The sequence below is a fragment of the Syzygium oleosum genome, unplaced genomic scaffold, assembly GCF_021117445.2.
Source record: "Syzygium oleosum isolate NSW1041296 unplaced genomic scaffold, Sole_v2.1 Sole_v2.17, whole genome shotgun sequence".
Classification (NCBI taxonomy): Eukaryota; Viridiplantae; Streptophyta; class Magnoliopsida; order Myrtales; family Myrtaceae; genus Syzygium; species Syzygium oleosum.
Window position 1 is genome coordinate 1,238,787 of NW_026607501.1, and position 12,135 is coordinate 1,250,921.

At 37.9% G+C, this 12,135-nt stretch overlaps 1 long non-coding RNA gene across 1 annotated transcript; it reads right to left on the reverse strand.

Moving 5' to 3' along the window:
- Window positions 1–11,406: 11,406 nt before the first annotated feature.
- Window positions 11,407–11,843, reverse strand: LOC130140233 (uncharacterized). Its single transcript, XR_008818250.1, has 2 exons — window positions 11,709–11,843; window positions 11,407–11,596 (listed from the first exon to the last, which is right to left on the reverse strand). It is a non-coding gene; the product is annotated as an uncharacterized LOC130140233 (long non-coding RNA).
- Window positions 11,844–12,135: the final 292 nt, after the last annotated feature.

Sequence of the window (12,135 nt, forward strand, 5' to 3'; positions counted from 1 at the left end):
TGGCACGTTAGTTATGAACTATAACATGCATAATCTGAATAAGTCTTTGACTGAATTGCATGGGATGCTCAAAATTGTTGAGCAGAATATCAAGCGAGGACCCTACCCTAATGTTCTTATGGTTCAAAAGGGGAAAGGCTTTTAGAAGCCGGTAAGGTCAAGGGTAATGGCAAGGGCATTAAGCCCAAACCCAAACCCAAGACCAAACCGGTCCGACTACGATCTTGTATGCTTCCATTATGGTGAGAATGGACATTGGAAGAGGAATTGCAAGAAATATTTGGAGGATCTCGAAAAGAAGGGAAGTGAGACTTCCGCTACTGTGTATTTATGTTATAGAAGTAAAAGTTACTACTAGTTCTACTTTATGGGTATTGCATACTGGTTGTGGTACTCATATTTGTATGAATGTGCAAGGACTAAAACGAAGTAGAACACTTGCAAAAGGTGAAATGGAACTACGTGTTGGAAATGGAGCAATAGTTTCTGCATTAATCGTAGGAACATATGATGTCGCTTTACCTTCCGGCATGATTTTAGAACTGAATAATTGCTACTATGTACCTGCTATACGCAGGAATATTATTTCGTTTCTTGTTTGGACAAGGAAGGTTTCTATTTTGATATAATGAACAATAGTTGTTCGTTTTATCTTAATGGATTATTTTATGGTAGTGCCCATATTGTGGATGGGATATATGTTCTAAATCTTGATGTGCCAATCTATAATATAAATACAAAAAGGTTTAAATCTAATGATTTGAATCCAACCTACCTAAGGCATTGTCGATTAGGCCATATAAACGAGAAATGTATTCATATTCATTTGATTTTGAATCATTTGATACGTGTGAATCTTGTTTAGTTGGCAAAATGACAAAGGCTCCTTTTATTAATCAAAGTGAGAGGACAAAAGAATTATTGGCCCTTATACATACTGATGTGTATGGACCACTAAGTTCTACGGTCAGAGGAGGTTATTAGTATTTCATTATATTTACTGATGATTTCAGTAGATATGGATATGTTTATTTGATAAAATATAAATCCGACTCCTTTGAAAAGTTCAAGGAATTTCAGAATGAAGTACAAAATCAACTTGGCAAGAATATCAAGGCTCTTTGATATGATCGAGGAGAAGAATATCTAAGCCAATAATTTAATGACCATCTCAAAGAGTGTGGAATTGTTTCACAGCTCACTCCCCTTGGAACACCACAGTGGAATGGTTTTTCCGAGAGGAGAAATTGAACTTTGTTAGACATGATTCGATCAATGATGAGTCATTCAGATCTTCCATTATTTTTCCGGGGATATGCACTCGAGACACTGCGTATACACTAAATAAAAGTCCATCAAAAGTGTAGAGAAGACACCATATGAGAGGTGGACGGAAAAGTTCCTAGTATGTCTTTTCTAAAGATTTGGGGTTGCGGCTTATGTAAAACGTTTACTTTCCGATAAGCTTGGACCCAAATCGATAAATGCTTCTTTGTGGGATATCCTAAAGAATCGAAAGGATATTACTTTTACACCCATCAGAGAACAAAGTGTTTGTTGCTCGAAATGGTGTCCTTTTGAGAAAGAGTTTCTTACTAAAGGAACCAAATGGGAGTAAAGTAAACCTCGAAGAAAGTATTGTGTCACAAGAAGGTGTTCCAGTTCATGAGGAACCTCAATTAGATCTACAAAGAGTTGTAGAGTCTACTTCGATGGCACCTATAGTTCGTGGGTATGAAAGAACACATCGTGAGCCTATGAGATATGGTTTTCACCTGACAGAACATCGTCATCTATTATGAATAGAAAATGGCGAGCCTACGACCTATATAGAAGCTATGATGGGCCCAGACTCCAATAAATGGCTTCAGGCCATGAAATCCAAAATGGACTCAATGTATCAACTCAAAGTTTGGACTTTGATTGATCCATCCGAAGGTGTCAAACCTATAGGGTGCAAATGGGTTTTCAAGAAGAAAAATGATATGGATGGAAATGTTCACATCTATAAAGCACGGCTAGCCAGTAGCCATGCTTAAGTCCATTCAGATTATCCTAGCATTTGCTGCATATTATGAATATGAGATATGGCAAATGGATATAAAGACAGCTTTCCTTAACGGAAAACTAGAATAGGATGTGTACATGACACAACCTGAAGGCTTTACATCACCAGATAACACTGGGAAGATATGCAAGCTTCAACGTTCTATTTATGGATTGAAGCAGGCATCACGGAGCTGGAATATTCGTTTCGATGAAACTGTCAAAGAGTTTGGCTTCATTAGAAACAAAGAAGAAGCTTGTGTATACAAGAAGTCTAGTGGGAGTGCAATTGTGTTTCTAGTGTTGTATGTGGTTGACATACTACTCATTGGAAACGACATTCCTATGCTTCAGTCAGTTAAGACATCGCTAGGAAAATTTTTCTCCATGAAGGACATGGGAGAAGCAAACTATATCTTGAGGATCAGGATCTATAGAGATAGATCTAAGAGACTTATTGGACTGAGTCAAAGTACTTATGTTGACAAAGTCATCAATAGGTTTAATATGCAAGATTCCAAGAAATGTTTTCTCCCAATGACACATGGCATAAGTCTTAGCAAGACTCAGTGTCCTTCAACACAAGATGAGCGAGACCGCATGAGTAGGATTCCTTATGCATCAGCTGTGGGATCCATCATGTATGCTATGTCGTGTACTTGTCCTGATGTTGCTTATGCTTTGAGCATGACAAGTAGATACCAGTCAGATCAAGGGGAACCTCGCCGGATTGCTGTTAAAATATCCTTATGTACTTGAGAAGAACTAAGGATTTATTCATAGTCTATGGAGGTGAGGAACAGATCACTGTAAGTAGTTACACTGATGCTAGTTTCCAAACCGACAAAGACGACTTACAACCGCAGTCAGGTTTTCTCTTTTGTGTGAATGGTGGAGCGGTCTGCTGGAAGAGTTCCATGCAAAATACTCTCGCAGAGTCTACGACAGAAACTGAGTATATGTGATATACATTTTCATTGTTCGTTAATAACATATATATTATGTTTGATTTCGATTTGATTTCAGTATATGATTGAATGCGAAATCTTTATCCCCTGAATATCGAATATCCTTAATAGATCATCAAATACGTGATTTGATCGTGAAACTCTATTAATAGAGTGAATATTCATATTCTAAATGTCCCTAGTCAATTGCCATTGTGCATTGGGAAGCAAATGGCGTTTGAGACTAGCATGTGAGTCAACTGATGACCAAGTTTCACGGGTCATGAATATAGAGATATAAAGTTGATCACATGGAATACATGTTGGAGAACATTGTATTGACGACCCGCTATGAGAATACCGTAGGATTGTTATATAATGTCATCGAGTATTTCTCATCACGGCTATAGAGTATAGTCCTTTGACCGAGTGCCATAGTTTCCTAGACGTGGATTGGCGTGCTTTAACATTGCCAAACGTCAGCCGTAACAAGTGATTATAAAGGTAATGGCTGGGTATGTCATGAAGCGTGCTGAGTGATGTGAGTAGACAAGATGGGATTTGTCCCTCTCATATAACGAGGGTATGATTTCCTGGCCTCCCGTAGAGTTGAGACTGTGAAATGCATGGCCATGCTCAAGTGAGTTGAAGAGTCAACTACTTGTTTTGACAGTCTAACTGCGGTATCGGGAAAATGAGTTTAAGCTATATAAGGATGACACTTGTCCTGTCTTATGCTTAACTCGGAAATCAAGTGACAAAAGAGACTTAGTTTATATGATTGGTTCTAGTGCAAGTGGGAGATTGTTAGTGGTCTGTCCTAAGAATCAATCAAGGTTGATACTCTAATATTAGTTGTGGATTAGGTTGTGTCGGAAAACCGATCTTCACTATACTTAGGTAGTCATAATGTGTTGCTAGAGACCGCTTATGACTTGTGGGCCAAAAGGGTTTTGTGCACACTGCTAATGTGTAGTGAACCTACAGGGTCGCACACAATCGCGAACGGACTTCATATTTTCTGTGCGCCTTGATCTACTTCAGAAGTAGATTTATTCTCCTATTTAAATTATCTACGCGGTCGTGCGCGTTATGAGATAACGTTACATGTACGATTGGAGGTGGATAGTTTGGGCGGGCCCAAATAGCCAGGCCCATTAGGGTTTCCTATGAGGATATATATATAGCTATAGATAGTGAGAGAGTCTCACGTCAGATGACGCACGCCTCCGTGCCTCCATAGAATACGGAAACCCTAGAGAGAGTGTCTCCAGGAGAAACTCTACGATAGAGAATCGTTCTCTATTCGGCGTTCAAGAAAAGGAACTTCAAGATCTTTCGCTAGCACGTGGATCGTTGGAGAATTCCGTTCGTGTGTGTGGATACCGGTAGAGAGGCGCAACACTTGGGCGCTAATCCGCATAACAATCGGTTGCCGATTTATCTTCGATATGCAAAGGTACGCGTCGAAATTCCCTTTCGATTTCAATATACACATGGATCCTGTCTGGGGTTCTATATTCCGCTGCGTTGTTTTTCGTTGATGAACCCTACAGCTTATAATGCCCAAATTTTATGCGCATATTCCCACAAAAAATTCATTGTCGATGGACCTAATAAAATGTTTTATTGGACACCGGTTCCTACTTTTCGACCGATATTGGACTACCCTTTATTGTATCTTGAGGTTTTCCAAATGATGCATATGTGGGGATGAATCATAGGTTACGTTTTCTTTCTCAAGTAAAAGGGTGAGAAAGTTCGCCTAGCCAGTAACCTTTTCTGAGCTTGAAATTCCACATTTGCTGAAGACTAATTTTTCAAGCGATTGGCCCCTAAAGGGACTTGAGGATGGGCAAGCCCTTCTTGAGTACATGCGATAACTTTTTTTCCCTGTGATTCTTTATATCCAAATCCTGATTTCTCAAGGGGGAAAGAAAACCAACAAGGTTGATGTGCACTTGGGACAGTTGAATGTAATTCTAAAATGGGTATCGATTCTACAATAATTGATGACCCTCTCGTTCACCTGCTTTTTGTCTTGTATTGGGCAAATGATTGTTTTTCAATATAGAAGGTATATACTGCTTCATGTGACTTTTGATTTGTAGTCAGAATCGTTTGGTCCACCTTTTGCACATAAGGGCATTTCATACCCAATTAGCTAACCCCAAACCCCCCCCCTTTCGCCGTTTTCTCTTGTCCTCTCCATTGACTTGTGCATGTAAAACCCTTCTTCCTTTGTAAAACCTTTTCCAACACAAATTGAAAATTCATGCGTTTGGTCACGTTAGACCATCTCGCATCACTTTCTTTTTGACGCGATGCTTCCCTTGTTTTGGCATCATTAGTGTAAAGGGAAATGAATTAGTTGCTGGAAATAGATAATGCAATGCCCGAATTTTGCAGCCCCATGTTGAGTTGCTTTACGAGTAGGGTTTTTGAGCCTACTGAACGCACATGCAACTTGGGGTTGCTTTCTCCATCGCTTTAGTTCTCCATCATGTCATCGTTTGCTTGACAATTTTGTCAAAAAGAGTGTTCTTGAACTTGAGATGTGGCTCTTTATCATTGGCGATTTTCGTCCGTCCAAATTTGTACTCAGACGTTCCCTTAGGGTTCCATACCTAATCGATTTGACCGATAACTATTGTTCATGTGAGTAAGCTTGTTTGGTACTTAAGTCTATGGTATTGACAACGGGGAATAAGGCAATCAGAATCACATCTGAATGAACTATTAACTAAATAGAGTGCAAACAATTGAAACTTGGCTCTGATACGGTGTATAAAGTTTTTTCCAAATATTTAAGTCATTAAGTGGATGGAGATCATTATATACGGCCTAGACAAATCCCATAAATAAGCGATATGGGACACTTTGACAGTAAATTATTTTTGCACCATCAATAGACCTAACACGAGTCTACATACGGGTTACAATATTAGGATTTTTCTTTCGGCTGCGTTCTTCAATTGCCAATGAATTTTGTTAAGGTATGCTTCTTTATTGGCCGTTGGAATTACATTGGTGATAACAGGCATTCCGTCGATGATGATGATGATGATGATGATAGGTTTAACATAGACTCCCTTTGTTCTTTCTTCTACCCCTTTCGTGTAGATTTATTTTTATCTTTTATTTTTTTGTAAACTGGTTTAGAGTGATTTTAGGGATGATACAGGTGATAAAGGACAACAAAATTGTCCAAAAAGTCATAAATTTATTTCACTTTTGCCAATTCAGTCCTAAACTTTTCAATTTTGCCAATTGAGTCCTAAATATTTTCACGTTTTGATAATTGATTCCATCCGGCCAATTTTAATTGGAAATCGCTAATGTGGATGCCAGTAGTACCACATAGGACGACTGGCGTTGACATGAACAATTTTATTAAAAAAATTGAATTTATTTTTCTTTTTTTCCTTTTTCTTTTTCTTCTTCCAACTGCAGCGAGGGCCGACCGAACCTCGCTTACCACTAAGCAAGGGCCGTGAGGCCCTCGCCGGTCACGGGCAAGGGTCACAGCCCTCACCCAGATTTGGTGAGGGCCACGAAACCCTTGCTGGACACAGGCGAGGGTCGCGGCCCTTGCCTAGACCTTGCGAGGGTTGGTTGGCCCTCACTTGTGACCAGCAAGGGTCGACTGACGCTCACTAGACTTGGAAGAAGAAAAGAAAAAAAGAAAAAGCAAAAAACAAGAAAAAAATAATTAAAAAATTGAAAAATATTATTAAAAATTGTTTATGTTAGTATCAGATATACTATATAGGACGGCTGGCATCCACGTTAGTGATTTCCGGCTAAATTGGCCGGATTGACTCAATTGGCATAATGTGAAAATGTTTAGGATTTAATTAGCAAAATTGAAAGGTTTAACACTGAATTGGTAAAAGTGCAATAGGTTTATGACTTTTTAGACAATTTTCCCAATAAAAGACTCTTGATGGACCAAATTTTTATTACATGTATAGCTGCGGCCCTTTGCTTTCCTATAAACCCTTGTATTTATCAGAAGAGAACCACACACAAGAGATAGGTGTATGGTCCACTTATTGATTGGAGATTTTGATTGAAACACCAATACATGGATCGCAATCATTCCGTGAATGTTACAACCACGCATGATCTCACCACAATCTAATCATCAAGATTGATTTCAACGTAAGCAACAATTGAAAAAGACTGATCAATGATCGGGCGCAGTCATTAGGTATTATGTGGACTATGCATTCTCTTGGTCTTTTCTTGAGAAAAGGAGTAACAAAAGATGAGAAATTATGTTGCTCTTGACCTTCATATGCTTTAGCTCAACCTTATCCAAGAGACCCACATGAAGGAGAAAGGACTCGTATGATTGAATAATTGCGTGTTTTGAAAGAATGGAGTCAAGTAATCAAGGAGATTCCAGTAAAGATCTCAAAGTTATCTTTGTATTGAATAGCAAGAACGCAAACGCATGTGCATGAAAAAAGCAAAAGAAAAAAAAAACGATTTTTTTTTGTCCCTTGAAGAAGTTAGTACAGACAATTCCAATGAACAATACACCTTCTATGTGAAACTTTTTTCAATGATAAATACACTTTTTTTTTTCTTAATGATATCCAAGAAAAGAGTCTATAGGTAGGTGTTCATAGAATCATGCATTCAAATTGATAATGCTGTCACTATCATATCTAAGGGTGGTCCCATCTTTACTATTCATGTGCATGCAATGTGCATATTATTTGGTTCAGCACTTGGAGGTCTCAAGTTGCATTCACCAATTAGAACCAATCATTTCTCCCCCCCATTTTCATCCTTACCCAAAACCATTAGAAAAAAAGGAAAAAAGCCAAAAGAAAGGTCACCTTTTGATCCTTTCGTGTTCATATTGGTCCTAATAAGCTTTTCACATTATTATCTGCATTCACGGAACATCTGAACATACTTGAATTTGACCTAGTCTCCATGAGCCCTCATACAATTATTTTCTTGTGATTTTGTCTCGACAAATAAGTACTAAAAACATAGAAGCAGCTCATGACATGTCCCTTCTAGAGAGCCCCCACTTTGTCCTGGCCTTCTCTATTTTTTCTTTTCTTTTTTTCAAATTTGACCTTGTCTGCATAGGCCCTTATACTATTATCCCTTCTAGTTTAATGTAACTCAATATGAGTTTTCATTTTCCTGTGCTAATTCTCTTTGATAAGGGGGCTTCTATTCAAGTAGGTGGGAGGCCTACAAATCCAAGGCCTTTTCATGCAATAGAATTTTACAACTAGATGATCGGGTTCAGGTCATAGCACCTGAAATTTACATATCATTAGATTTTAGGGTTTTCGGGAAAGAATAGTGAGACGATCCAAAATCCTGTTTCAACCTCATGTTTGCTAGCGAATACAGCCTAACTTGCGATTTAGATTGATTAGACTAAACGCCATCGCTATTCTCCCGACAGATAAGACTTTAATTAATAAGTGGAAGAAGAAAAAAAGGATCACTGCCGCTTGTTTGATGCATAAACTAATAGATTATCTGAGATTTTCTCCCTTTTAGGGTTAGTGCTTCCTTTAAAAAGAAAAAGGTTAATCAAATACGATTTAAATCCTTGAAATCTCAGTTATTATCTGAGCGACTTGATCCTCTGAACCTCCGTTGTGGTATCAGGTCTTTTGACTCATTAATTTACACAATCGAATCCTTCCGTGACTTGTCGGTGACAACTTCATTGATTCGCTTCCGTAGAACTGCTAATGTGGGAGGAGAAGAAAGAGAAGGAGCCTCTCCATGGCAAAAAGTTCCTACATGCAGTCAATACATGTGAGTTCATTGCATCTCAAATATTAGATTGTGTAGATTTCATATGGGTTAGACTAAGACTATTTAATGATTGATATGAAGTGGGATCACATGCATCAAACGTATACAAAACCTGCTCCTCCATGGTTAATAAGTGATGGCCAATCCTCGCCAGCTAAGACTTAGAACTAATGCATGTGAGTCATTTGGCCCTCGCGAGCAGCGGTTAGGGAATAGTCACAACCCTGACATTAGCCCGGGGTAAGCAACTTTATGATGCCCTTCCCCAAACTCAAACTTTTTATGTCTAGGAAGCTCCATGCCACATCAACATCGAAGTTTTTTTTTAATAATTTCGATTAGAATAATTAAATATTAAACCACGCTTTTATCTAACAGTTTAAGCTTTTAGAATAGTTGGCAGTGGTCCTACCAAATCTCACATGGTATAGAGCTAGAGTTCTGAGTTCAAGTCTTTCCAAACCTTATTTGCCTCCTCAATTAAATACGTCCATGATTAATATAGGGTAAAAAAAGACCAAAATAAACGTAAGGGGGAGTATTAGAACACTTAAATATTAAATTACGTCTTCATCTAACAGTTTAAGTTTTTAGAATAGTTGGCAATAGTCCCACAAAATCTTATAATTTTTTTAAATAAAAAATTAATCATAGTTACCAAAAGTAGGTAACAAAAGAAACCGATTCTACGAGTTAAACAAGAAGACTAAATTGCAATTAAAAAAAGACTTAAGAGAATCAAATCCCACGTTAATTGAGAATCAACGATCATTATGGCTTATGGGGCTCACTTTTTCTTTCACTATGTCCTTTTTAGGACAAAATCGTGAGGCACACGAGTTAAATTGGACAATACCTCGTGATGCGACACAAAACTATCTTCCTTTATATTTTTCTTTTTCAGAATTTTCTTCCTGAAAAGTTCTTCTTTTATCATCTTATTCGACTTTTAAATTATATGCACCTCCTCTTGCACATTGATAATAATTGAAAATGGATTTTCTTTCCCTCTCTTCAAATTAACATGAAAATCTTTGAACTCTTTCTTTTTGTTCACTTCTTACACCCCCCACAGATTTCTCCAAACCAAACAAGCAGCTACAAATCTTAAGAATTAATTGATTGGCCATCAAGAGGGTCCACCTAAACCAAGAAGTGCCCTAGCATGTGGGTTCTTTTGAGTGTTCAACTTGAAGAAACCCTACAAACACACACCATGTTTTCTTATGAAAGAGTAATTGTCATCATCAGAAGGCAATTTCCCTACATGTGAGTGCTTGTCCGGTAGATCTCCCACATTTCCAGTGGCCACAGGAGCATTTCATGTCTGTTTCTTTGTGCTCACCAACAGCAAACCCTGCCCCTCTAGACTCAAACTCATACAAAAGCCTATGCAGTTCCATCAATTTGGTTTTAGATCTTCTCCACCAACGATTTTCTGTATTATTATTTTCCCATGAAGTAGAGCAAAGTCTTGTCTTGGGTTGATGATTAGAACATGACCATTTACTCAACAAAATTTATATGATAAATTAAGGATATCTACCTTTTTTAGTTAGCAGATGAAAAATTCCCTCATTGTGCAATAAAAAACATGATATCATAATATGTAGTAGACCTTATCTCCCAAAAAAGCAAATAAGTTGTGACATGTCACGATCTCAAAAGAGAGTTAATTCAGTCAGTATCCAAGTTCATAAAGAGTACGGCCTATTAGTAGTAGTTTGTTTAATTTGGCAAAGTACTTCAAGAGCTAAGTCTAGAATTGTCAAGAGAAAATTGCCTCCTTGAATTAATATGTCATTCCATCATTAATTGCTGGTGGAAGTGTGTATTATATAGTTGGCAAGTCGACATTATAACATTATCCTAATGTGATGTTTTTCTTTATCCCTGGTTGGAGGAAGTTTTGATTGGTAGAAGGGTATCACCCACACTTATTTGTAATGAAGTTTGCATGTGGAAAATGTTGATATTTATGACCCATTAATCAAACGTTTGGTTGGAGGATGGAATAATATAGTCCTTTCTCCTATTGTTATATAGAAAAAAAGTCGCTAATAATCTAAAAAATTTGTCAAGAAAGAGTGATTTCACTCATCAAGAAATGTGAATTCCATGTTTTATTCTTAATTACTCAACAAAATATCTTGAAATTAACATGTGGAGCTAAAAACCTAAAAGATGAAGATCTCCACCAGACCTTGAGCAATGAGATTTCTCAACATAAGCATTGTACTTGAACTTTCCCATCACTCTTGCTAGCTCCAACGGTCACATTAGCTCCAATTGACCAAATCGTGAACCTTAGGGATTTTGTTACAAGAGTTATGCAAGTTCAAGGACTTGATTAGATATATCGAAAGTTCAAGGACTTGATTCAAAAACATGTGAAAAGGTAAGGGACCAAAAATAGAATGTTACCTTTAAGATAAATGCACACTTGCATTGAGTGTATATCTTGTGGCTTCTAGCCGCAAGGACACTCGGCTGAGCAGTTTCTGCCAAGCCATGTGGATCAAATAATTTATTCCAGAATTCACAGGTATCTCATCGAATTCTTCTATAAGTTTGGTTAGCCGCACGTATATATGCACATATAATGCGAATGTATCCAAATGAATTTGCTATATAATACGCACTTTTTTCTTCAACCATGATATCATATCCTCAATTGGATTGGCTCCATGCCCTGATTGTGCACAGGGTCAATGATTTCCCACATGGGGCCTTGTCTGTTTCTCCCGTCATCATATGAATGAATGTAAAAGACATGGATCAAACGAGTGATGAGAGATACCCTGCGATAATAATTCAAGAAAATTAAAACATTATTAAATGAATTGGACACGAAAAATCCGAAAGAAAAAGGAGAAAAAAATTGGAGGTGTCATCATAATTTATAGCCCTCACATGGCTTCCCACATGCAGCCTCTTGGTCTCGACTCTCATTTAAGGATTTTCCTCTGTACTCATCTAACTACTTCTTCCCCCTCCTCCATCTTCTCTTGCTTGCAATCAATCACTTGGCATCTTGTTGAATAAAAATGTGTTGTGTTCATGGGGATGAGCAACGCTCTAGATATTTATAGCCGCCACGAATTGAATATGGGAAGCTCAACCCTAACCATCCATGGATTGGATGAGTGATCGGGCATTTCATTCAGATGCGACAAATTTTGTTTCAAACCGTCATGTTCTACCACTCAAGAGTGATTTCAGAGGTGATTCCCGGCCCTATGTGTAAAGTCTTATGCGATGCATGCGAGTGAAGTGATCTGCATGCATATGTGAAGATTAGTTGAGTTGAAAGGTTCGGATATCCTATATTAAAAAAGAA